The 26,954-nt window shown below is 44.7% G+C and overlaps 1 long non-coding RNA gene across 1 annotated transcript in view; it reads right to left on the bottom strand.

The window, feature by feature from the left end:
• The window catches only part of LOC115097914, a 137,191-nt gene extending 123,760 nt beyond the window's left edge, over positions 1–13,431 (bottom strand). The window contains exon 1 of the long non-coding RNA XR_003858360.1: positions 13,092–13,431. This is a non-coding gene — a long non-coding RNA (uncharacterized LOC115097914). The remainder of the gene's footprint in view (positions 1–13,091) is intronic.
• Positions 13,432–26,954: the final 13,523 nt, after the last annotated feature.

Genomic DNA, 26,954 nt, shown 5'->3' with positions numbered 1-26,954 from the left:
TGATAGGACTGTAAGAAATGGAATTTGGATGTTGCTATTACATTAATAATCTATATAAATAAAAATCTATATAAATAAAAATGCTAAATGTTAAACACACAAAATGGCTAATCTCAGAAACCACTGAACCGATTGCTTTCAAATTTGGACACAACCTTCATTTCACATACAGGAAGGTTCTTCTGTTCTTACATTACAGATATGTCACACCTGTGACAGGTAAAATAGGTTTAAATATTTTTTCAAGAAAACAGCGACATCTGCTGGACATAAGCGCCATCTGTTACACCTTACACTAATCATTTCGCCAGTCCAGGTCCACGTTTCACTTCCATTTTAACACATTCACGCACTTTTTTCGCCGGAAGATAACTATTTCCTTTACAGATAAAATACACCCACCACCCTCCTCACAACCCCCACACACATGCCAAATTGATTTACTTCTCACAGCCTCCCAACACACACAAAACCACCCTCCTCACACCCCCCACACACATGCCAAATGTATTTACTTCCCAGGCCCTCACAACACACACAAAACCTGACAGAAGTCCGGGAGGCTCCAGCAGGGGGCCAGGACTGGTCTGGGACACATCTCCTGCACTATGGCCGTCGGCTGCCAGCAATCAACATGGCGCCGACGGCCCTTTCCCTTACTATGCCACTCGGGGACACCAATGGCGGCAGTAGCCCATGTGACATAGTAAGGGCGAGGGCCCCTCGGCGCCATTTTCAGGACTGGCAGCCGGCGGACCTTTGCCCTTACTATGTCAGAGGACCTACCGCTGCCACTGCTCCACCCCACTGACATAGTAAGGGCAAAGGGCCGTCGGAACCCGTTTCAGTGCTCACAGCCGACGGACAAGCGCCAATACATCGCTCCCGGACCGCTCCTGAACTCCCGCTCCACCGACAGACATTTTTATCAGGTCTCGGGGGGGTCTGGAGGGTGGGGGGTGGTAATGAATTTATTGCGAACATCTTGGGGAGGGGTCACGGGGGGGGGGCAGGAGAATGTGGGGTGGTTAGTTTAAGAGAACTTTTCTCATACGGTTGTTTTTTGGGGGAAGGGGGAGGTTCACACACAAATACATACACTAAACTTGCACGATCTCGGGAACGCACCAAAATAGCCCTCCCCAGACCACAAAACAAATTTGTGAGTGCAAATTTGGTTAGGCACTCCCCTATTTGGCTACAAAACGCACACAGACGCCCAGGGACAGACCACATGTAGCACCAACAATTTTAATTTCCCAGGTCTTGGGGGTGGGGGGTTATTATTTGATTTAAAAGGGTTGGGATTGGGGGTTTTTTTTTTTGGGGGGGGGGGGTTCCCACAGAAATAGAAAGACAAAGGTTTTCTGATCTGAAGGGTAGGCAGTAGGTGGGGGGAGGTGAGTGTCAGGGGAGAGGTGAGTGTGAGGAGAGAGAGTTGGAGTGGGGACAGGGGAGGGAAGGGGGGGTGAGTGACCAAGGGGGAGGAGGATGAGTGACTGAGGTAAATGAGGAAGGGGGAGGGAGGGTAAAGAACCTGACTCTGCCACTGCAACGCGTGGCCGGGTACCGCTAGGGATAAATATAAAATGCTTTATGTTGCCTACTCTATGCTGCTATAAGCCTATAATCAGGATGGTGCTATAGATAGGTAGGAAGAATTGACTGCTAGAGTTGTACTCAAAGCTTTGCTAAACATAGAAGATAGAGCTAAAGTGAATATCAAAAATTGTAACCTTTATGTAGAAGCTGTAAGAGAAAGCATAGCCTTGCTGTTAGAAACCATGTAGTTTGTCTGAAGCAGTTACTGCAAAAAGAGGAAGCTAGAAGCTGTGAAAAAAAAAAAAAACTGCTGGAAGCCGGCTAACCAGAAGGCTTCATTATAACTGAAAAGTATTAAAACACATTCTCCAGAAATCCCCTCTTATAGAAGCACAGTCCCCGAGTAAAATCCCCTCGTCATCAAGACCATGATAGGAGCCTGAAAGATAAACTGGCCTAGGTAATGAGCCACAGTGCATAATTGTCAGTGCAGCTTCCGTGAAATCACCTCTTTCTGCAGAAACTGTAAGCAATGATATTAAGAGACATTAAGAAAGAAAATGTTGAAAGCGGCCCCCTTAACCCCCTGTTCTTGTTCCAGAGGAAACAGGTGCAAGTTGCTAGATTTAGGGAAGTAGAGAGAGAGAGCAGCCCCCTCCTACCCCTCAAGCCCCCCCCCCCCCCCCCCCTCCGAAATGTACCAGGATGCAGAAGAACAAGCTAACCGCAAGGCATAAAGAGGAACTAAATTGGGTATATAAACCCCTGCATTTTAATAGCAAGCTTATGCCAGCATTGATAGCACATGCATGTGTTGGCTCTGTTGGCATCCATTTGCAAATGATATAATAAAAATATTCCTTTGGCTGAATATATTATTCGTTCACTGTTTTATCTTTCCCGAAAGGGAAAAGTGTGTTTTACTTCCCACAGGACCATGCGCCTTTGGGCTGGTCCCTGGCATGGGGACCAGGTCTAGATCTTGTGGCGGGGCCAGGCCTCGACAAGGGGAAAAGGCCTCAGAGTCATGACCAGGCTGGCTCAATCACAGCTGCCGGAGGTCCTTATGGTTTTAGCAGTTGGATGTTTATTTCAGAGGGGAGTTAATGGTTTAATTCTTTTGTTTGTTTCACAAAAGAACTGAACCAAAAAAAAAAAAAAATTAAACTGAATCTAGACACAAAAAAAAAAATCCAAAATGAACAGAAGCAAAACTCTGAGGGTTGCACGTCCTTACTATTACAATCAGAAAACAAATGGCCAATGCCTTAGAAAACTACAGAGCATGAGGAACTGGTGGTATGCAAGGCGAGCATGTGTTGAAATTTACCTAGCTCACAATCTCTCCTTTGCATCCTTCTCTCATAACTGTTGGTTCCGGGAATGGACAACAATCCCAGGACACACCGTTCAACCCCCAAACCCCTTCATTTCTGTGATGAGCTCACAATCTTGCAACCCGCTTCCATACAGACCAACAGTGCTAGGGACACTGGCCATGTAGGGCCGGCATGCCCCAATAGGCGAACTAGGCGGTCGCCTAGGGAACCAGCCATTTGTTGCCAAGGGCGGAGTCCATCCCACTCGTGGCTGAGAGGAGTGGAGGCTCGGCGGGCCGGAAGCAGAGCCTATCCCACTCGTGGCTGAGAGGAGTGGAGGCTTGGCGGGCCGCAAGTGGCAACCATCCTGCTCACGGCTGAGAAAAGCAGACACTCGGCGGGCCGCAAGCAGAGCCCATCCTCCCAGCTGACAGAAGCAGAGACTCGGGGGGGCTACGAGCAGCACTTCTGTTTGTGAGTGTGTGTGTGTGTGTGAGTGAGAGGGACTGTGTATGTGTACAAGAGAGCAATGGTGTTAGTGAGAAAGAGGGAGAGAGCCTATGTAAGGTTGTGCGTGTGAATGAGACAAGGAACCTAAGTGTGTGCAACAGAGGGGGGTCAGTCTGAGTGAACGAGGTCGGGGCCGGAGCCAGGGCCTGGACCGAAGGGGGAGGGGCAGGTGCCTAGGGTGCCTAATACCCTTGCACTGGCCCTGTGGCCATGGGAGCCACATCCCCAGCAGTTACACTGTAATGGAGGCGCTCTGCCTTCATACATTCCACTCCGGCAGGTACCCACTGGCACGGGACCCTCTACATTTATATATTTATTTATATTTCTAAATTGCTTAAGTCAGCAACAGCAGCTCTGAGCAGCATAAAAGAAAGTCAGCAATAAAATTAAAAAAATAATCTTAAAATATTAAGACATCAAGATAGCACCTAAAGCATAAATCCACAAATTAATTAGAGGCTAGGATGTCATTCTGTCATGCAACATATTTTTACAGAATTTAAAGGTAGCTGAAGTGAAATTACTATTCCCATTATTGGCAATGAAATCTCAGCAATTAGGGAAGGTAATTTTATAGCTGCACGGTGCCATAAAGTCTGCGCATACCTTGTATGTGAAGACTTTACCCCACATTTTCAAAGCTTTGAAAATTGGTAGATAAAAGCGCACCAGCTCACCCAACACAGAGTTACGCCTGGTCTATCGAGGGCACAACCTGCACACATGCATTTTAAAACTGAAACTTCTGCCCCAGCTTTGCCCTGCTCCCCTCCCCCACCTCCCCTCTCTCCAGGTCATGTCAAAGCGCACGTGAAGGAGAGCTGCACACGTGAAGGAGAGCTGCACACGTCCTTTTACGTGCACGGAGCCTGAACTTCAGGACCTTCGTTTCTACGCATAAAACTGCCTAAATGGCTTTGAAAATCCCGCTGCATCCTCTCTCCTGCATTTAGAGGAGCAGGCACTCAACCGTGCCGAACGGGAGAGGGGAGGAGTCAAGAGTGGCTGGTGAGCAAGTCCTTTCAGGCCTGTGGCTGCGTGGACAGTCGACGTTTCCTAGACTGTGATTCTGTAGGAGGGCAATGGATGCATGGAACGGGAAGCATGGGATAAACGCAGAGGATTTCTGAGGGGATTGTAAAGCCGAATTAGTCGGGTGGATGGGCAGACAAGATAGGCCACAGAGTCTTTTTCTGCCGTCGTGTTTCTGTTCTCCCAAATTGAGAGGCATTTGACAGAACTATGGCGCAGGACGGATGATAAATCTCCCTGGACTAAACTCAATATTATTTTTTTTTTCCGCCGCATGAAAAAAAGAAAAAAGCTGCAGGCTAAAATTATAGTCCCATAACTTGCCATTTCTGCAGCCTATACATTTTGTAAACCACAGATCAGTTATTCATCTTCCAACACACCCATGTGCTGGACCCCCAAAATGTGTTAGCGAGCGGAGGACACCCCTGATGTATAAAAAAACAGCGCGCCAAGCTTTCTAACTCATGACATGACTGGGACTCAGAACCCATACTCCATTAAGAGAGAAGAGCTCAGATCTGAGAAGATGTTTCCCATGGGTCCAGAGAATCATAAACCAACCAACAAAGTATACTGAATGGAAAACAAAAATATATGTGCATAAGATAAAGAATAAACTACTAGGGGTGAAAACTTGTTTACTGCCAAATTATTACAGTCCCTCTAAACTATGAGTGTTTCAGTGCCGCTGGCAAGATTTTAAAATAGCTTTCCGGGAACAGTTTCAATAAAGCGGAGCTTATAGACAGGAGAAAATAAAATGTATTTAACAACAAACCTGAGGCAGGAATAATGGGGCTGGCAGAGATTCCTTAATAATGCTTATTGGAAAGCCTTATATCTGATGACAATATAATGCTCTGGGTTCTTAGTAGGTTTTCAATAAAAAAGTATAATTATAGGATTATTGGTCCAGTACACCAAAAGCACCTGGTCCCATCGCTCGGTAGGTAGAGTTATTTTGGGATGGGTACTACAGTACATTAGCTGAATCAATTACCAATTAAATTAGAACTGCTTTTCATTGCTGCAGAACGCTCAAGGGAGGACTGTACATGCCTGCAATGACAAGCATAATTTGCAATCTGCAGGTTTATTTTTCTGTTCTGCTTATGACTTTTATATTCTGCTTAAGTATTTAATTATTACTAATGAATGCATAATGGGCTTCCTTCTTCTTGCAGCTCTCCATTTAAATTAGACTTCTGTCCCAAGTGTCACCGTAGCAGCTGACGCATTTTAGGCAGGGGGGAGGGGGGGAGAATTGTCATAGCGCTTAGAATATACTGTAAATACAATTATTTTATTTATTTCAAAATGTTTACTGACCCTTTCAAGATGCTGTCCTCCTGTCATTTGCCTTCGGACTGGTTGCAAGGTGAGGTCTCATTTACTGCCCACCTCAACCGTCATAGCATTTTGTTCCTCCAGCCCGAAAACAAGACTGCAGCACCAGAAATGAACAGAAATTCTGATAACAATTCCCCATATCGTTTGGGGGTTTGTTTTTTTTAATTGCCCTGTTCGCTGCCTCTCCGGGACAAAAAAAAATCCTACCCCCCCCATGTCCTCCCTCGGTGCACCCCCAGACTCACTCACACCATGAAGCTTTTAAAATCTGTTTATAATTCCCCCCCCCCCGCCGGATCCCGTGCTGCCGCTGCCCCTGCTTCAGAGGGCGCTGGCAAACCAAGCCTGGCACCATTATTACCTTCTTCCATACAAAACGGCATGGGAAGGGGCTCCCCAGTGGTTTTTAAAGGATTCCCTTTGCTTTTAGGAAAGAAATAATAGACGGGATCTGAATGCCGAAACTTTTCGGAGTAATTTCAACTCAAGTGAAGTCCATTAAAAGCGTGCGATGTGTGTGTAGCCATGGTCAATCCTATCGCTGGCACCCTGGAAGGGGCAACACTTACCTTTCCCTCTATGCAGGGCAGATTACATTTATGGCGATGAACTCTTCAGAAAACTGATGCAAAACGGACGGGTAGATTCTACCAACAAGAACCTAATACCATGAAAACCCGACTTTGCAAGGAGGAAAGAGGACTCCATCAAGCAACAATGAAAGATTTTTCTTGGTGCCATTTTAAAAGAAAAAAAAAGTATCAGTAAATTGAGATAAGTAAGGTAACTATGTTAAACTTTGAGGAATATGAGCTAGTAAGAAAGCTGAGGGGAGATATGATAGGGGTCTGTAAAATCATGAGTGGAATTTGATGAGTAAACGTTAATCTGGTGTTTACTCTTTCGAAAAGTTCAAAGACCAGGGGACACGCAATGAAATTACTAAGTTGTACATTTAAAACTAATAAGAGAAAATATTTCTTTACTCAATGCATAATTAAGCTCTGGAATTCGTTGCCAGAGGATGTGGTGAAAGCTGTTAATGTAGCTGCATTTTAAAAAGATCTGGGCAAATTCCTGGAGGAAAAGTCCATTCTTGGGATCAGCAGCTTAGATTCTCTCTACCCCTTGGAATCCTGCCCGGGTACTTGTGACCTGGCTTGGCCACTGTTGGGACACAGGATACTGGGCTTGATGGACCCTTGGTCTCACCCAGTATGGCAAGTCTTATGTTCACAGCCTAAAGGCCTAGAAGAGTAGAGATTTGATGCGGATTGGAAATCCATAGGAAGCTGGTGCCAAGGAGGATGTGTGAAGCCCCTCCGATGTTCGATGCTGCCATGACTCAGTGTTTACCACTGGCAAACATGGAGTCAGAGCAGTGTCTAGTAAAGAAGTGCTCGTGTTTGAAACCAAACAAAATTCCCTGTTTTATTTCATTTGAAATGAAAGAAAAATAAACACAGTTTTGTTTGCATTTTTTGATATATTTTTTTAAGAGTATCACAGCCAGCTCTGGGGGGGGGGGGGGGGGTCCTCCCTTTCTCTGCCACAAAAATCACTATTCTACACCACCCAGACCCTCATCCCCCTCTCAGTGTTTGCTAGGAGACCAAAATGATGGATGGAATGAGGTTTCCATATTAAGCAGGTTAAAAATCTGCAATGCAAGATCGGTTTCTGAACTGTTACTGGGGCCAGGCCCTGGGGGGTAGGAGAGCTTGGCCGAGCCCTACTCTTAAGGATATGGGAGTAATGTAGCGGCCAGGGTCTAATTACACAGTGCGCGTGTTTGCTACACCCGAAAAGCTAATACAAGCCAAGGGGAGGCTTAGGGGGGGGGGCTGAGCCTCATTTCTGTACAGCTCTAGATGTCCTTAATGTGAGGGGTCTGGACACGACAGGCTTCGCAGTGGCCAGCATGGAATCAGTTTTGTGCTTTCAGTGACTCTAAGACTCATTCAGAAGAACTGGAGTCCGACCCCTATTCAAAACCAATAGGACAAAAAAAAAAAGTTAAAATAAAATGGAAAAAAAAAATAGCCAACAAGTTTTCTACATGGCAAGTTGTCCTAGCCTTCATATAAGGGACTTTTTTAAAGCATTTTAATATTTCAAAGAGCACTCATGGAAACTGCAAAGTGTAAAACCACGGTGCTGTCCTGCTGGAGTTTTCCATCTGTCACGCAAGCAATGGCACCCGACTGGAGCGCGAGGACCCGCAGGGCGAGCTTTTCCAATCAGAGCTGAGTCGCAATGCTCGGCAGAGTCCTAGCCTTATGACTCAACTGGAGAGACTGAAGCAGGCACGCTGGCCAGTCGCACCCTCCACAGCTCCCTCACTGCTTGGGTCAAGTGAGCTGAAGCACAACAACAGCAGCAACAAGACAGGCCTGATATCTGGGTCTCGATGTTAACCTATGGTGCTACTTATTTCGTTTTGCAGGATAGGACTGTTATTGCTTGCTTTCGCAAATATTTTATCAATAGCAAGCTAGAAAATTCAATCTGGCATAGGAAAAGGATTTCCTTGTGGGACAGAGACAGGGCAGCAGCCTGAATGGGTTAATTTTGCACCTGCCATGTCAGGAATGGGCCTCTTTCGTAAGCCAGGGCACGATGGATACGATCTCCATCTCCGAAATTCACTGCTCCTGCCCTTCTTAATGCTCGCATTGTGCCAAAGAACATTCAGGCCGATACAGGAAAACATGCGGGAGAGCGGGCGAGCGCCCGCTCTCCCGACGCGCGCACAGGCCACTCTCCCGGGCGCGCGATTCAGGAGGGCGGCCTATGCAAATTAGGGCCCGCGGTAAAAGGAGGCGCTAGGGACACTAGCGCGTCCCTAGCGCCTCCTTTTTGACGGGAGCGGCGGCTGTCAGCGGGTTTGACAGCCGACGCTCAATTTTGCCGGCGTCGGTTCTCAAACCCGCTGACAGCCACGGGTTCGGAAAACGGACGTCGGCATAATTAAGTGTCCGTCTTCCGACCTGTGGGCCACGGGCCAATTTTTAATTTTTTTTTTTTAATTTTAACTTTTTTTTTTTTTTTTTTACTTTTGGGGTCTCCGACTTAATATCGCCATGATATTAAGTCGGAGGGTGTACAGAAAAGCAGTTTTTTCCTGCTTTTCTGTGCACTTCCCTGGTGCCGTGAGAAATTAGCGCCGACCTTTGGGCAGGCGCTAATTTCTGAAAGTAAAATGTGCGGCTTGGCTGCACATTTTACTTACTGAATTGTGCGGGAATAACTAATAGGGCCATCAACATGAATCTGCATGTTGCGGGCACCATTAGTTTCGGGGGGGGGGGGGGGGGGGGGGGGGGGGGGGGGGGTTGGACGCGCGTTTTCGACGTGCTATTACCTCTTACTGTATAAGGGGTAAAGCTAGCGCGTCGAAAACGCGCGTCCTAACCTGGGCTAACAGTGCGCACTGTACTATATCGTCCTATAACATAGGGTGGAATCAGGGTCCTTCATTTTCAGTTTAAACTGATTTTCACCCACAGATGCCCGGATTTTTACCCGAGGTGACAACTGAATTTCCGCCCTAATTTTAGGATGATTAAAGAGCCGCTCCCGCGCCGCGGATGCAGCCTTTCAAGGCCCTCCCGCCACTGCGGGAAGCCAATGCGGGGGTCAAGGCGTCGGCGGCATTTCAAAGCCCCTGCCCCCCCTCTCCCCGCTGCTCCCGCGTCGTTCCCGGTTCTGCCTCCCCCTCCCCTCCCCACCCAGCTTTGCCTGGCGCCGCTGAGGCGGCGTTCGACGCGGGCCGCCACCTGTCCCACAAGAAAGCAGAAGCGCAGAGCACCGGAGCCGCAGCAGGGGAGGGAGGAGGACCCCAGAGACACCACCAGTGCCGTTGCAATGGTTGGGGGCGGGGACGGTGAGAGGGGGATTCTTGGGGGTGGGGGCAGGGAGAAAGAGGGACAATACCAGAGAAGGGACGGGGCAGAGATGAGGATGCTGCTGGGTGGGTGGGGCAGGAGAATCTGCTTAATATTCAGAGGGACAGCCGTCTTGGCCTGCTCTAGCACGGAACGACAGGAGCCGGGTGACACCTTAGACGGACCGATTTATTGAAGCACGCCCTTTCCCGGGACAGAGTCCACCTCGTCACATGCTTCAATAAATCGGTTCTTCTATATCAGGGGTGGGCAATTCCAGTCCTCGAGGGCCACAAACCTGTCCAGGTTTTAGGATATCCTAATGAATATGCATGACATAGATTTGCATACAACTGAGGCAGAGTGCATGCAAATCTCTCTCATGCATATTCATTAGGGATATCCTGAAAACCAGACTGGTTTACATAGAAACATAGAAATGACGGCAGAAGACCACCAAATGGCCCATCCAGTCTGCCCAGCAAGCTTCACACATTTTTTCTCATACTTATCTGTTTCTCTTAGCTCTTTGGTTCTATTTCCCTTCCACCCCCACCATTAACATAGAGAGCAGTGATGGAGCTGCAACCAAGTGAAATATCTAGCTTGATTAGTTAGGGGTAGTAGCCGCTGCGATTAGTTAGGGGTAGTAACCGCCGCAATAAGCAAGCTACACCCATGCTTATTTGTTTTACCCAGACTGTGTTATTCAGCCCTTATTGGTTGTTTTCCTTCTCCCCTGCCCACCCCTGGTCTATATGGTGCCACCCGACTCCTGTCGTTTTTCCTTAATATTGTTTTGCTGTCCTGGCTTCTGTCCATCAAAATGAACTCAGATATTTACCCAGAAAAATGCAGGGTCCTTCCCCCCCCCCCCCCCCCCCGATTTTCTCCTGTTTTTGTTCTTCTCATAATAAACCCTGATAAATTCCCAGGAAAAAAAAAAAAATGACAATGAATACAAGCCGCATGTCAAGGTTTACCTGCAAGTTCTTCCTCGTGAGGCCAGTGGCGCCCCCAATGCGTTTGCCACATTTTCTTGGTCTCCGATTGCCTCTTCTGACCCTGGAGGATCTTCTCGCTTTCTCTCGGTACTTGACACCCTGATCAGTTGTGCTGTTCTCGTGTTTTACCCCCTGTAACACAAGGTCCGGTTTCCTTGCATCGAGGTTTCTCGGTTGGAATAGGGAACGTCCCAGGCGATCACGCCGTCTGCATCCTCCGCAGCTCTGTCGGGCTCAGGATCCCGGTGTTTTTCTGGTGCAGCAGCGTTACACTGGCTACACGGTTTTCCGGTGCATGAGCCGTGCATCCCCGGGCGAGGAAGCAGAGGCTAGGCAGACTCGGATTTCTTGCTGTGAATGAGTCCTTTCCTCTTTATTTATTTACTTTTGCGGGGACAGTAAATAAATTGAACTTCAGATTTGCAAACATCCGTGCACCATCAACTCAGCCAGGAACGTGGTTATTAAAATAAATTCTTGGTGTGGGATAAGAACAGTGCAATTAGCACTTCAGGCATAGTTCAGTCTTGGCATGCGGCAGGTAGCAGAGGAAAACATCTCTTTGCACTTTTTATTTTCCCCCAGAGCTGTTGGCAATAAAGTTACTTACTAGTACAAAATTTACAAGATTTAAAATTTTCTCCCTTATTCTTTCTAACACAGAAAAGCTCTCCCCGCTTTTCTTGGATTGGAATGGGTTCTGACCTGGCTGTTTCTTGCCGCTTCGTTTGGGCTTCCGGCTCCAATGGAATCTGCCCTTGATAGGGAAAGCATTGCCATGAACCTTTCATCCGAGCTGCCTGGGAGTTCCCACCACCCTTCCTCTGTAACTCAGCCATTACAGTGAGACCTTGCTAGGGAGGGCCTCAGCTCGTCCAGGCTTCTGGTCCTGCTGTGCACGCAGCCTGCATCCCATCTGCAGGGGTCACTGTTGCAGAACGACTGGGTGTCCCTTGCACTGAATGCTGCCTGTGTGGCACTGCCAGCCTCCGCTGCCCCAATCAGTCGAAGATATGGCTGCAAATCAAATCTGGGTCTCCCGCACCGCGCAGAACAACACTGCCATTAGATCAATATTTACTGTACAAGTGATTGAATACATTTATTTTTTCACAATTTATTAATGTCCTCTTACCTCTTGTATGGTTTTAAAATCCTAATTTAGAAAACAATAAAACTGTAAAATCCCCAAAATTAGGTTTACTGCCACACCTCCACCCAGCAAACCTTCAATCATCCGCTGCCTGGTTACCCACTGTGAGCTAGGAGACAACAACATAAGGCTTGCCATACTGGGTGAGACCAAGGGTCCATCAAGCCCAATATCCTGTTTCCAACAGTGGCCAAGCCAGGTCACAAATACCTGGCAGAATCCCAAGGGGTAGAGAGATTCCAAGCTGCTGATCCCAAGAATAAGCAGTGGATTTCTGCAACTCCACCTTAATAATGGGTAATGGACTTTTCCTCCAGGAACTTGTTCAAACCTTTTGTAAGCGCAGCTACACTAATAGTTTTCACCACGTCCTCTGGCAATGAATTCCAGAGCTAAATTATGCACAGGCCCTGTAGTGGCTCTTCCCTTTCCTTTCCTCCGGCACAGGCTTTCTGCCCCAAAAAGAAACTTGTACCAGAGGAGGGAGCGGCCCCAAGCATTTCTGTGTGCCCTGCACTTGGATCTGGATCGGTGCTGGAGCTGATAGCCGGTTCCAGGAGCGCTGTGACGGAGGTGGTGTTCTGGGAAAGCGTTTGAGGGGGGGGCTGTAAGTCAGGGAGGGAGGGGTATCCACTACTGCTGTTTCGTATTGCTTCCCAAATTATTAATGCAACACAATTTGTTAAACGTTTTGAGGCTTATGTGCTTTCTCTTGGACAAGACAGATTGTCTGTTTATTTTCAGGCAATGGAGGAGAGATTTGGGAACTGGGTTGCACAGGAAAGGTTACAAACAGTTAAAACTTTAGTTGCCAGCTTCTGGCAGGAAATCAATGTTCAGATGATGACTTGAAGCCCAACAAATAAATTAAGGTGAATTAAACTTGGGCAGCAGAGGCAACCTCTCAGCACCAGAGACTGAGCATTTACCGAGCAGTTTGTTGTTTTTTGTTTTTTTTTTACTGCCAGTGTATTCAAGGTGCAAGACGTCTGCTTGTTGTGCCTCCATTGAGAAATGCAATGAAAAATACCGCAAAGGGCATTTGCTCAGCTGTAGAGAAATGGAAAGTTGCACCATTTCATTTCTCAGCAATTTTAGCAGGAGCTCCTGCAAGCAGCCCACCCCCCAGTCTATAACTGCTGCCGGAAAGCCCAGAGGTTTACTTACGCATTGGGTGCTTGATGCACCTGCAAATAAACTCTCTTCATATCGGTCCCAAGTCAAAAAAAAAGGGGGGGGGGGGGGGGACGACTGTTGGCAGGGCTGCGATACCTTTTATGCCACCAACCTGAGAATAAATCCAGCGTCGTCCGTACAAGCGAAGGATGAAATGAGCTCAGAAGCCCACGAAAGGAGAGGAGGATTGTGCTGCGCGCCTGGCTCCGCTCGGTCTCTTGGTTATGGTCACCGCTTGCTTGCCGGAGGCAGTCCACGCCCAGGTTGTCCCGCCCCTGCGCTAGGGACGCGGAGTACAGAAATGACACCTGGAAGCGGGCAGGAAATGACCTCGCGATACTAGGGCAGCCACCTGGATTCCCTGATTTCTTTCGGCTCTGGTTTCAGCCCCACCCTATGCATTATTGGACATATAATCCTGTCCTTCTTAGGCTTGGAAGGGGAGCTGTGTGGGCTTTCACTACCTGATCCCGCCAGTTAAAGAAGCTGCCGGCCCAGTCACGCACCCCTCAACTCGGTGAGAACGGGGGCTGCCAGCCCAATCCCCTCCCTCCCCACAAGACCAAGCATTTATAATTTAAAGGTGTAAGCGGCAGAGCCCTCTCCTCCCGCGGTTTCCGCAAATAAACTTTTCTTCGGCACTCTTCACCTCCCTCCCCACCCTGTACCCTCCAAATCCCTCCGGGCCGCCAGCTGCGCTTACCCTCCTACCACTCCCGGTGGCTTCCAGAGTTGCTCTGACAAAAGTCACCCCGATAAATGCCGTTGGATACCGCCCCCTAGTGTTCAGAAATGAGAATGCACAATGTTTTCCTTTTGCCTCCGGAGTCTGCGGCTGCTCCTGTAGGCTTTCAACGCAATCAAAAGCGGAGCTGGGATTTGGCCCCAGGATCCCTCATTTGCAACCAGCCGGGCATTTTCCCCCTATTTTCTATCCTCTCCCAAGTTACTGTAGCCCAGTGACAGCATTTGCTTATAAAATAAAAGGGGCGCCTGTATCAGGCCTGACCACAGCAGCTCCGCGGTCAGGCCTGATATTGCCCCCTCATCGCCAGCAGTGGAGGTGCTGGGGGGACAGAAAGGGGTTTTTTTTTTCCTTTGGGGGGGGGTTTGTTTTTAATTTGCCTATTTTGAGCCAGCAAGCAAAACAAACTGAAAGAAATATTAGATGAACCAAAACCCAAATTTACAAAAAAATAACCTCAAACTAAAAAGAATTTTTTTTTCTGTGCACAGTCTTACCGTGGATTTTTCTTTCCATATTCATTTTGCTGACAATTTACTTTGATTCATTATAAGTGGTTTCTGTGGGCATGGTTACAAATTATATTTGTAGACTTCCAAATTGATGATTTCTAAATCCTCTGGGTATTTTGAGCATGGCATGCACCCAGCCATATATGCGGTAGATGTGTGTTCAGAGCTTTTAAGCAGTATAATTTCTATTCTGAGAAAGTTTGAGGTGTGGGGGGGGGGAAAAAAAAAAAAAGTAATAATGCCCAGGGTTAAAATCTCCAGCAGACAATCAAACGATGAATATCGCATGAGCCAGCCCTAAGGAAGGCCATGGATCGAGTATTGCCCAAGCTGTTTAAGAATCCTGCAAAATCGAAGATTTATCCGGTGACCCAAATGTACAACTTCCTGCATTCATCGGATCCCTCGGAGACAGGCGCAGCGCAGGAAAGCATCGTTCATGCCACCTCCATACTCAGCAATCCCCTGCATGTGTCTCTCTCTTCACAGGTAGAAGGGCAATGGCCTTTCACAAGCTTTACCTTTAGTCAGACTTTTGGCAATGAGACTTGGGCTTGAGGTTTCTGAAAACTGACGGTTACCACAAAAAAAGAAAAAATAATAATAATTCTAATATTTTGTAAACTGCCCAGCCAAGAACACCCACATCCACGTGAACGGTGTTTTACTGACTTCCTACAGCAGAGGCCTGCGTGAGAAATTGAAAATAAAAAAAGAAGCCCCCGTTTTTGTTTTTTTTTCTGTTTACATCAGTAGGGTATCAGTGTGGTGGCTGAATCTGAAGCACCAGAGGTGACTGCTCAGGGCTCTCTTCTTCCCCCAACCTGCTCAGCACTGTGTTTGTGACTTGAAGAAGGAAGAAGTCATCAGAGCCAGGGGTAAGCGGAACGATGGATGAAAGAGTTGGTCGGCGTGCAATTATGATCAGAAAATGGAGGGAGGCCATGGTGCGCTTCCAGCATCAGCTTCGCCGGACTCCTGCCGGCTTCCCCTTCCATTCTCCATTTCCTCCCACGTGCAGCTCCCATTCGACTGTTCTCCTGGAATACTGATGCAGTGCTCTCTGAGGCCAGGCACACGCCGGGGTGAGCCAACGCATACCTCTGAGCTATTAAGGCAGCCAGGCCACTGCCGCATGTGGTCTCCACCTCCCCACCACCACCACCACCACACTTAGCACACTGACAATCTCTCTCTCTCTCTCCTCCAGCGAAGCTAAACCCTTCCTATGGATCCCACGAATTGAGAGTCTTCCGTGATTTGCAAACCAGATTATGAGATCCGTGTTTCAGGCTCCTCGTTCAATCCGTCCATTGCATCCCACACAACTATAATTTTGTATGATACCATCTATAAAACATGAATAAAAAAAAAACAAAGCAGGAAATTAAATTTACTTCCAGATCTTACCATCAGAAATCCAGTTGATGCTGTGACTTGCTGAGGAAGCTGATAACGAATGCCACAACTGTTAGGTTTGAATAAAGCATCGTGATATATTTCAGTCACAGAGGAAATAATGCTGGTAAACACTCACAAAACAGCATCTTCTGAAAGGGAAATTATTTCACAGGGGAAAAAAAAAAACTATGCAAACTTGAATGAAAAGAGCCATGAGACCTTTCATCCTCAGAATTAAATTTTAAGACAAAAACCTCTCCGCTCTGATAGTCTATGGAATTGTTTTCTCCTACTGGAGACATTGCAGGGGGCAGAGAGTCAGAGCAAAAAGATGCATTATTTCAAAACTGATCTTGCAAACTGAATCTCAGGCTTTTTGAATTTTCCAGCACTCAGGTTCTCCAATTCTTGAATCTGACCCCAAGTGTCCCATATTTAAAAGCAAGCTTAAGTCTGGCCGGATGGATTTCTGTTATGAGGGAACAAAATCTTACCAGTGAACAATTACATATGTGTCTTGTGATCTTCAAAATGTAAAACAAAAGAATCCAAAGTTTCAGAAAAATTCCTCTGTTATGAACAAACATGATTTTACCAATAATATATATTGAATCAGATACTGCATTTGCAGTCTTCATTTTACAGGTATTGATACACACATTCCTATTGTTCCTCTGGTTCAAGCTACAATAAAAACACATAGCTAGCTATTAGGAGTTTGTTAATTAACTAAATTGAGACACTCATTTATTAAACTTTGACTGTAAACCTCTCTCTTCCATTCATAAGTGAGAAAGCTGTGTAAAGGAACAAGATGCTCTGCATCTTGGAGAAAAGCATTCATCTTCCTATAGTGATACAAACAAACTGCAATCTCAAGTCTACATTATTCAGACCTCCCACAAAGTCACAGAGTGGATGATGGCCTATCCAGATAATCAATTGGCTCATCCAGTTTGCCAAGTATTCTGCTCTATGCTGCTAAGGATATCCCAGCTGCCAGCCATAAAACATTGACTGCTTGTAAAGTACCACTCATTATCCAGGTCAGTATTTTTTGTTCTTCCTCTTTGGTTCTCCAACATCCAGGTTAAAGAAGCATACAAGTTCAGATACTGAATCCAGCACCCAGGAGCACCCTCTTTCACCATATGTGCAGGAGAAAACATTTTGTTTTTGTTTTAACATTCATTTCTTGGAGACCCCAATTCATTTATTTAGTTTCAAAATGTAAAAAAAAATTATTTCATTTGATTTGTTTTTTTGTTTGCCATTAAAGTCAGTGGCGGAAGCATTACATCCTGTATTGGGTTTCAGAATTGGGGTTTTCTAATCAATTGTGGAAAGAAATTATCAGAAGGGGGAAAGAACTCCAAGGTACATAGAAAGACTGTGGAAAGTGGCAACAAATGAAGCATGAATAGCCTAAGACTCCGTAAAGAGGCAAAGGGGTAGCAGCATTGGCAGACGTTCTCTAAATCACTATCAGGCCGATCAGGCCACTGGACGCGCATTTTCCCTTTCCCCTTATTCAGTAAGGGGCCGAAAACACGCGTCCAATCTGCCGAACCTAATAATGCCCGCAACATGCAAATGCATGTTCATGGCCCTATTAGGTATTCCCGCGCGATTCACAAAGCAAACTGTGCAGCCAAGCCACACATTTTGCTTTCAGAAATTAGCACCTACGCAAAGGTAGGCGCTAATTTCTTCGGGCACCGGGAAAGTGCACAGAAAAGCAGTAAAAACTGCTTTTCTGTGCACCTTCCGACTTAATATCATGGCGATATTAAGTCGGAGGTCCCGAAACTTTCCAAAAGTAAAAAAAAAAAATTTAAAAAAATTTGAAGTCGGCCGGCGGCTGTCGGGTCAAAAACCGGACGCTCAATTTTGCCGGCGTCCGGTTTTCGAGCCCGTGGCTGTCAGCGGGCTTGAAAACCGATGCCAGCAAAATTGAGCGTCGACTGTCAAACCCGCTGACAGCCACCTCTTCGGTCCAAAAGGAGGTGCTAGGGACGCGCTAGTGTCCCTAGTGCCTCCTTTTGCCCGTTTTGACCGGCGGGCCTCATTTAAATACAGAATCGCACGCACTGAATCAGCTTGTAAGAAAGGAGCAAAAAAGCAGCAAATGAGGGAAACACCCCAATGCTCCAAAAGAGGGCACAAGCAACAGTTACATGAACCCTTTATGGCATCTCAAGTGATGAACTGACACCAAACTTGGCTTCAGCATCCTAAAGCAACATGAAGGAGGAAACAAAGCAGAAAAGGTGGCAGGAAAAAAACCAAGACACTGATGAAGCAGCACAAAGAATGACTTCAAGACACTAAAACAACATGAGAGGTGCAAAGCAGTTCCCCAGGCTGGCAAGAACAATTCAAATTGTAAGGTCTAGTGTACAAAAGCAAAGCACAGTGGCAAAGAGAACTGCAAGGTTTAAGACCTCAGCATGGAAGCAAGGCTGAATGGCAAAAAGACCCCCAAGGTACTAGGTGGAAATTGTCTTGTGAAATGGGTTTTTCCAATTAAATATCACATTCAACACATGCAAATAGTTTCACAAATGAGTGTAGTTATGTTTTATAGTAAGTTGTGATGGTTTTTTACTTTTGGAAAATGTGTTCTATATTCTGTAGCTGAACTCTGGCTATTCCATTTCTTGATTTTCTGGTTTTGCATGAGTTCTCTCAGCCTGAAACTTTTAATATGCTCAGAACATGCAAATGGTTTCTCTCCTCTCTATTTTCTGTTCTGCCTCTGCTTCTTCATTAAGACTGCTTTTATGGACAAACTACCCCAGTATAATCAAATAGGGTGGGAGAACCAGACTGGGATTATTGCAGAGGGGTAGGAACAAAACAAAGAATCACAAAATAGGTGGGGGGAAGATATTTTTTTCTAAATTTTTCACTTTTGTTTCTGGGGAAAAGCAAATATCCCAGTACAACAAAGAAACAAACAAAAGCAAACAGCATGGAGGCACCGAAACTCCCATGCTCATATATATTAGATAGGCATAGCAGGCAGAGCAGTAAAACCAAAATCTGTAAGCTGGTATAAGGGGCATGGCAAGCAGTAGAGTGGTAACAGGTAGCTAGACATTAGACAGCATGTCCCCTATGCTGGTACTAACAATATGTATTGCAATTTATAAATCGCGCATCAGATATTGTTAAGAGCATACATAAACATTGGCTCGTCCTTCAACTTCATCCAACATTCACGGAACCACCTCTAATTTCATTCCAGAGAGGATCGAACATTAAAAACCACCTTGTGAGAGCAGCATTACCGACCACCTTGCAATTACCTGTAACTGGCCTTCATACAGTTTGTGGCCATTGTGACATGTGTCAAAATGCCATGACTGGAGAAATGTGGAAAGACCAGATAACTAACAACAAATACAAAAGGAAATCTGTAACTGATTGTAATTCTCACCATGTTGTTTATTTAATTCAATGTGACTGCCCCTTACTTTACATTGGTCATACATCTAGACCAAGCAAAATATGATTAAGAGAACACAGAAGCAGACTTAACACAGGCAATATTGAAGCACCGATTGTAAAACATTGTCTATCAGAAAATCACAGTTTTTCAGATTTATATTGGACCATTCTGGACACGGTCCCGGTTAACATTAGAGGAGGAGATGTCAATACCCACCTAAATACTATCCACTGAATTTCCCCGGGGCATGAATGACACCATTGAATGGTCCTCATTAATTTAAAGGCCTAGTCACCAACCCTTCAATGGTTTGTTTAAAAAAAACCCTTTTCTCTTTTTTTGATTGGTCGTGCCTGAGACCATATGTAGGCTTTAAATACATCAGATTTAAGATGGCGGGTCCTCTGTCATGTAATGCCGCATAACGGACAATCTGTTCTCCAGCTCCAGCCATGTAAGCTCACGCCATTAAAACCGTTTCATTTAAATGTAGGCGTTTTTGTGCTAAATATGTTCCTTGTTCCATTTTTCAGTGTTTAAAGCCCCTGAAGAAGTCTTCGAAACAACAGCGGTGTCGGGTGTTCGGCTGAGCAGAGCTGACAAGCTCCTTGCTCTAGTCGGTTTTTTTCTTGGAAAAAGATCTTTTCTATTCCATTGATGTCTCTTTATTAAGTTGGAGTTGATGTTTCAAGTTCTCAACGATGTTAAAATTCTAAACAAAATTGTTTCTAAAACACTCTTCAAAAAAATTTTAAAAGAATTTTTTCTCTGTTTAAAAAGAGCAGCACACTTCTATGTGAAATGAAAAGGGTTACCCCAAGATTAACCTAAGTGAGCATGCACAATTGCAACAAGTGCATAAGAGATAAAATGCTGTCCCAGCATAAGTATACAACAGCTCATGTATGAGGGTGTACCTTATTCAATAATTCACGTTTAATATATGTGATTTTTCTCATAATTTGGTACTAACAATATGGCATAAGAACATGCCATACTGGTTCAGACCAAGGGTCCATGAAGCCCAGCATCCTGTTTCCAACAGTGGCCAATCCAGGCCATAAGAACCTGAGAAGTTCCCAAAAACTAAGTCTATCCCATGTTACTGCTGCTAGTAATAGCAGTGGCTATTTTCTAAGTCAACTTAATTAATAGCAGGTAATGGACTTCTCCAAGAACTTATCGAATCCTTTTTTAAACCCAGGTATACTAACTGCACTAACCACATCCCCTGGCAACAAATTCCAGAGTTTAATTGTACATTGAGTGAAAAAGAACTTTCTCCGATTAGTTTTAAATGTGCCACATGCTAACTTCATGGAGTGCCTCCTAGTCCTTCTATTATCCGAAAGAGTAAATAACCGATTCACTTCTACCTATTCTAGACCTCTCATGATTTTAAACACCTCTATCATATCCCCCCTCAGCCGTCTCTTCTCCAAGCTGAAAAGTCCTAACCTCTTCAGCCTTTCCTCATAGGGGAGCTGTTCCATTCCCCTTATCATTTTGGTTGCCCTTCTCTGTACCTTCTCCATCGCAATTATATCTTTTTGAGATGCAGCGACCAGAATTGTACACAGTATTCAAGGTGTGGTCTCACCATGGAGCGATACAGAGACATTATGACATTTTCCATTTTATTCACCATTCCCTTTCTAATAATTCCCAACATTCTGTTTGCTTTTTTGACTGCCGCAGCACACTGAACTGACGATTTCAATGTGTTATCCACTATGACACCTAGATCTCTTTCTTGGGTTGTAGCACCTAATGTGGAACCTAACATTGTGTAATTATAGCATGGGTTATTTTTCCCTATATGCATCACCTTGCACTTATCCACATTAAATTTCATCTGCCATTTGGATGCCCAATCCTCTAGTCTCACAAGGTCTTCCTGCAATTTATCACAATCTGCTTGTGATTTCACTACTCTGAACAATTTTGTATCATCTGCAAATTTGATTACCTCACTCGTTGTATTTCTTTCCAGATCATTTATAAATATATTGAAAAGTACGGGTCCCAATACAGATTCTTGAGGCACTCCACTGTCCACTCCCTTCCACTGAGAAAATTGTCCATTTAATCCTACTCTCTGTTTCCTGTCTTTTAGCCAGTTTGCAATCCATGAAAGGACATCGCCACCTATCCCATGACTTTTTATTTTTCCTAGAAGCCTCTCAGGAGGAACTTTGTCAAATGCCTTCTGAAAATCCAAATATACTACATCTACTAGTTCACCTTTATCTACATGTTTATTAACTCCTTCAAAAAAGTGAAGCAGATTTGCGAGGCAAGATTTGCCTTTGGTAAAGCCATGCTGACTTTGTTCCATTAAACCATGCCTCTCTATATGTTCTGTGATTTTGATCTTTAGAACACTTTCCACTATTTTTCCAGGCACTGAAGTCAGGCTAACTGGTCTGTAGTTTCCTGGATTGCCCCTGGAGCCCTTTTTAAATATTGGCATTATATAAGCCACCTTCCAATCTTCAGGTACAATGTTTGATTTTAATGATAGGTTACAAATTTTTACTAATAGGTCTGAAATTTCATTTTTTAGTTCCTTCAGGACCCTGGGGTGTTTACCATCCGGTCCAGGTGATTTACTACTCTTCACTTTGTCAATCAGGCCTACCACATCTTCTAGGTTCACCATGATTTGGTTCAGTCCATCTGAATCATTACCCATGAAAACTTTCTCCGGTACGGGTATCTCCCCAACATCCTCTTCAGTAAACACCGAAGCAAAGACATTGTTTAATCTTTCCGCAATGGCCCCTTTAACCCCTCGATCATCTAATGGTCCAACTGACTCCCTCACAGGCTTTCTGCTTCAGATATATTTTTTAAAGTTTTTACTGTGAGTTTTTGCCTCTATGGCCAACTTCTTTTCAAATTCTCTCTTAGCCTGTCTTATCAATGTCTTACACTTAACTTATCAGTGCTTATGCATTATGCAGTTGGGCATCAGGCAACAAAGTCCCTTATCCTGGTACTAAGGGTATAAAATCCAAAACAAATTCACCATGCAAAGAACTGTGCCAGGTGAAGAATCTATTATAACTCAAAGACAGTGTCTTGTGACCTTTATATTACTCAAGATGCTGACTGCACTCATCTATTGAGTGACTGAAGTCTTAAAGCATATTACAGAATAGTCATAGGACACACACATATTTATACACTTTTTAAAGTGTTTTTTAGTTGTGCAGATAAAATCCACTTATCTTATGGATAAGAGCATAACTTTGTCTTCACACACAGCCTGACACTGTCGCATTGTTTCGGTACAAAATCTTTAGTGCACGTGCACATCAGCATCTTGGTGTGTATTTTATTTGCAATAGTATTTATTTACAAAACTATAAAAGACTTGCAAAAGAATTGTATAAATGTCTGTATGACCTATGATTATAATGTAATATGCTTTGACACAGGGCTTCAGTCACTCAACAGATGAGTGCAGTCAGCATCTTGAATAATATAAAGGTCACAAGCCACTATCTTTGAGTTGTAATAAATTCTTCATCTGGCTCATTTCTTTCCATGATGAATTTGTTTTGGATTTTGTTTTTTATATTCACCTTTGCGGTTTATCAGTTACAGTGTTGGTAGTAGGAGTATAGCAGCTGGGCAAGGGTAGCAAGTCCCCTATGGTTGTACTAGGAGTTACTTCTGATGCCGTGTTCATTTTAAATCTTTATAATTGGTCTTTGAAAACATATAAGATTTTGGGTTTTGTGCTCTTTTTTCTTTATTTTGATTATATTGAAGGGCTATCTGCTTTTTGTTGTTTTTTTTGGTCCTAGGGATATGGCAGGTAGGTAGTGTGTAGGCAAGTCCCTTATGATGGAATTAGAAGTATGACCAACAGGCATGTGCCTGCAAGATATCTATGCTGGTACTAGGGATATGCCAGCAAGTCCCCTATGGTGGTATTAGGGGTATGACAGCTCAATATGAAGCAGCAAGTCCCTTATAGTGATACTAGAGGTATGTCAGGTAGGTATCAAACAGAAAGTCCCCTATGGTGGGACTAGGGATATGGCATCTGAGCTTCAATTAGAAGACAGACATGACAATGACTACAGAAGGAATGTACACATTGCACAGCTTGTGTCAGTCTTCAAGATCAGTGTCACTGGATTTGCAGAGCAGTGATAAGTTGGGTTAGAAAAATGCTTCTCTGTGATTTTCTGTCTCCTTGACAACATGTCCTGCCAAGGTCTGACAAAGCACATTTAACTCACTGGGCTGGCTGGCTAAATATGCATAGTACAGTCAGAACTAAATGTGCAGTACAGTCAGAGCTGTAACAAGTTCTGACTGTACTGCACATTATTCTCCATAGACTTTAATCGCCATAGAAATGAATGGGGGAAAAATGAATGAAACTAATAGGATTCATTTAATATGGAGGTCCCTCAATTCATTTCAGGAACTCCCAAAAGAAATGAATTAGACCTCATTCATTTTGGGTTGCCCATTCATTTTAATCAAATGCACATCCCTAACATCTGACCACCAAACGTCATAATAACCTAAACTGTCTCACCAAACTAGTGAGACAGTTACCCAAACATCTGCCTGCTTAGGTATCATGAACTTGCTAGGGACATACACTTGTTTGGAATGATAATGAACATTTTAACAAAATGTTCCCGTTTGTTTCAATTTGTTTTTAAAAAGTAATGAAAGAAAAACAATGAAATTTCATTCCATTTTCATTAATTTCATTTGAAAACACCCCTAACCCCCCCTCACTACCACCACCTTCAGACATTCTTAGCCTTTAATTGAAAATTTCTTCATGAGGCAGGAGCAATTCCTGGTCTCTCCTTTCTAACTAGGAGAAGATATTCACCTATCTCCAACCTCCCTTCACTCTGTGTCATCCTCTCCCTGGCCTATTTTCATGCCCTTTCAGCTTTTTTTTTATGATCTCTGGGTGTGTGTAGGAAAGAGGAACTCGGTTCCTCTCAATTCTGAAGCTCCGCCTCGGTCTCTCCATTAGATATTTCTATTTTTTTTTCTTTCATCTCTTCCCAGCTTTATCCCTACCTGTCTGTATCTGGCCAATTTTCTCAGTGGAAAAGGGTAAACAGTGGAGTGCCTCAGGCATCTGTACTTGGACCGGTGCTTTTCAATATATTTATAAATGATCTGGAAAAGAATACGATGAGTGATGTTATCAAATTTGCAGATGATACCAAATTATTCAGAGTAGTTAAATCACAAGCAGATTGTGATACATTACAGGAGGACCTTGCAAGACTGGAAGATTGGGCATCCAAATGGCAGATGAAATTTAATGTGGACGAGTGCAAGGTGATGCATATAGGGAAAAATAACCCTTGCTGTAGTTACACGATATTAGGTTCCATATTAGGAGCTATCACCCAGGAAAAAGATCTAGGCATCATAGTGGATAACACATTGAAATCGTCAGCTCAGTGTGCTGCAGCAGTCAAAAAAGCAAACAGAATGTTAGGAATTATTAGGAAGGGAATGGTTAATAAAATGGAAAATATTATAATGCCTCTGTATTGCATCATGATGAGTCCGCACCTTGAATACTGTGTACAATTCTGGTTACCACATCTCAAAAAAGATATAGTTGTGATGGAGAAGGTACAGAGAAGGGCAACCAAAATGATAAAGGGGATGGAACAGCTCCTCTATGAGGAAAGGCTGAAGAGGTTAGGGCTGTTCAGCTTGGAGAAGAGACGGCTGAAGGGGAATATGATAGAGGTCTTTAAGATCATGAGAGGTCTTGAACGAGTAGATGTGAATCAGTTATTTACACTTTTGGATAATAGAAGGACTAGGGGACATTCCATGAAGTTAGCAAGTAGCACATTTAAGACTAATCGGAGAAAATTCTTTTTCACTCAACACACAATAAAGCTCTGGAATTTGTTGCCAGAGGATGTGGTTAGTGCAGTTAGTGTAGCTGGGTGTTGTGTTTGTGGCATGGTGTGGCCCCTTAGTTGCAGTGGAGATGACTTCTCCCACAAGGAGGGGCCCCCATGGGGAACCACAGCGATAGGCTAAATGCAGAGAGCAGACACTTGTAGGTGGAAAGCTTTATTGAACTGCTGTAGATAGATGGTATGAGGCAGGAAGGAAAGGCACTGAAGTCCGGCAAGGTGCCAATACGTTCAGACAGTCTCAGATGTGGAAGTCTCACCCAGATGTTCAAGGTAGATAGGAACCCGCAGTGCGGGGTAAGCCAAGCCTGGTTGGTGGAGTTGGAGAACTGGATCAAAGAGGTCCTCACTGGAGCGTAGTGCAGGCGTCTTCCTGGCAAAGAAGATGGTGGGACCGAAGATCCGTGGTGCAGGATACACTGAACTGATAGGCCCTCGAGGAGCGAGTACCCGATAGTACAGAAGATCCTGAAATAAAGAGAGAGACCCCCGAGGAGCGGTTGTCTAGTTAGAAGAAACCCCGAAGGGTTGTTGGAAGCAAAAGGCCCCCAAGGAGCGGGTGCCAAGAGCTTCATCAGGAGCGAGATTCCACGGAGGGTAGCGAGGCGTCTAAGCGAGCAGCTTAGAGCAGTCAGAGTAGCTAAACTGAAATCCTTGCTAACTCAACATAGGTAGCATAGCAGAGGCTTAAATACCCGGAGGTATTGACGTCATGCGGTGGGGACGCCCCCGAGGTTCCTGCCATGACGTATACTTAAGCGTAGGCAATGTGTGCGCGAGCGCCCTGGGAGGCCACGGGAAGGAACATGGCGGACTGGGACGCCCATGCTGAGTTGCAGACGCCGAGGGTTTCGGCATTTGGCACTGGAGGCAGCCATCTTGCCCAAGGAGGAGGAAAAGGGTAGAAAAGAGGTAAGGCAGAGCGGTCGCCGCCATCTGCAACCGACGGACGCAACACTGGGTTCAAAAAAGGTTTGGATAAGTTCTTGGAGGAGAAGTCCATTAATAACGGCTATTAATCAAGTTTACTTAGGGAATAGCCACTGCTATTAATTGCATCAGTAGCATGGGATCTTCTTAGTGTTTGGGTACTTGCCAGGTTCTTGTGGCCTGGTTTTGGCCTCTGTTGGAAACAGGATGCTGGGCTTGATGGACCCTTGGTCTGACCCAGCATGGCAATTTCTTATGCTCTTACAATAAAATTGTTAAAGCAAGGGTTCTTTTGCCACACGGATGTACTGTATGCAGTGTGCAAATGGATCATGTTCAAGCTGATCTCAAAACCAACAGTGAGGGGAATTTGAAAACTGTAAAATGTAATGCAGTATAGAGACGTGCATGGCATGAAAACTGCAAAAGGACAGGCTGTTTTGTTTTGCATCATTTCAAAACAAAAACTAAAAATATACCAACAAAATTTCTTCTTATTTTTATTTCATTTTCATGAGCATTTACAAAGCTTGCTCATTAAAAGCAATTAGTGCATGAACAATTGAATTTTGTGCACACTATTTGCATGTTATGCATACATTTTGCAAATCATATACACAAAAACTGAAAACAAACACAAAAGAAAAAAAAATCCTGAACCCCCTGAAACAAACCGAAATGAGCCGAAATGAAAATAATCGGTGTTCACACCCCTATTATGGTACGTTATCTATCAGAGAAGATAACTTGGAAAATTCCACAAACATTGTTTGAACTTGAAGCAGGATAACAGCAGAGGCTGACGTGTGTTAAGAGCAGAATTCTTATTAGGACATATTTACTAAGGATTTCCCCCTATGTACAATAGGATTAACAACTGAACCAGTCCAAGTCAATACTATGGACTTATAGTCCTGCTTTCTTAGAACTGGAACATCAAGCACATAGATGAAATAGAAGGAAAGCAAGAAGCTCTGGCCAGGTATTGCAATGTGAT

This window comes from Rhinatrema bivittatum, chromosome 8 (assembly GCF_901001135.1).
Source record: "Rhinatrema bivittatum chromosome 8, aRhiBiv1.1, whole genome shotgun sequence".
Lineage (NCBI taxonomy): Eukaryota > Metazoa > Chordata > Amphibia > Gymnophiona > Rhinatrematidae > Rhinatrema > Rhinatrema bivittatum.
Note: the sequence above shows the minus strand (reverse complement) of the source record. Positions and strands in the feature narration are given on the sequence as shown.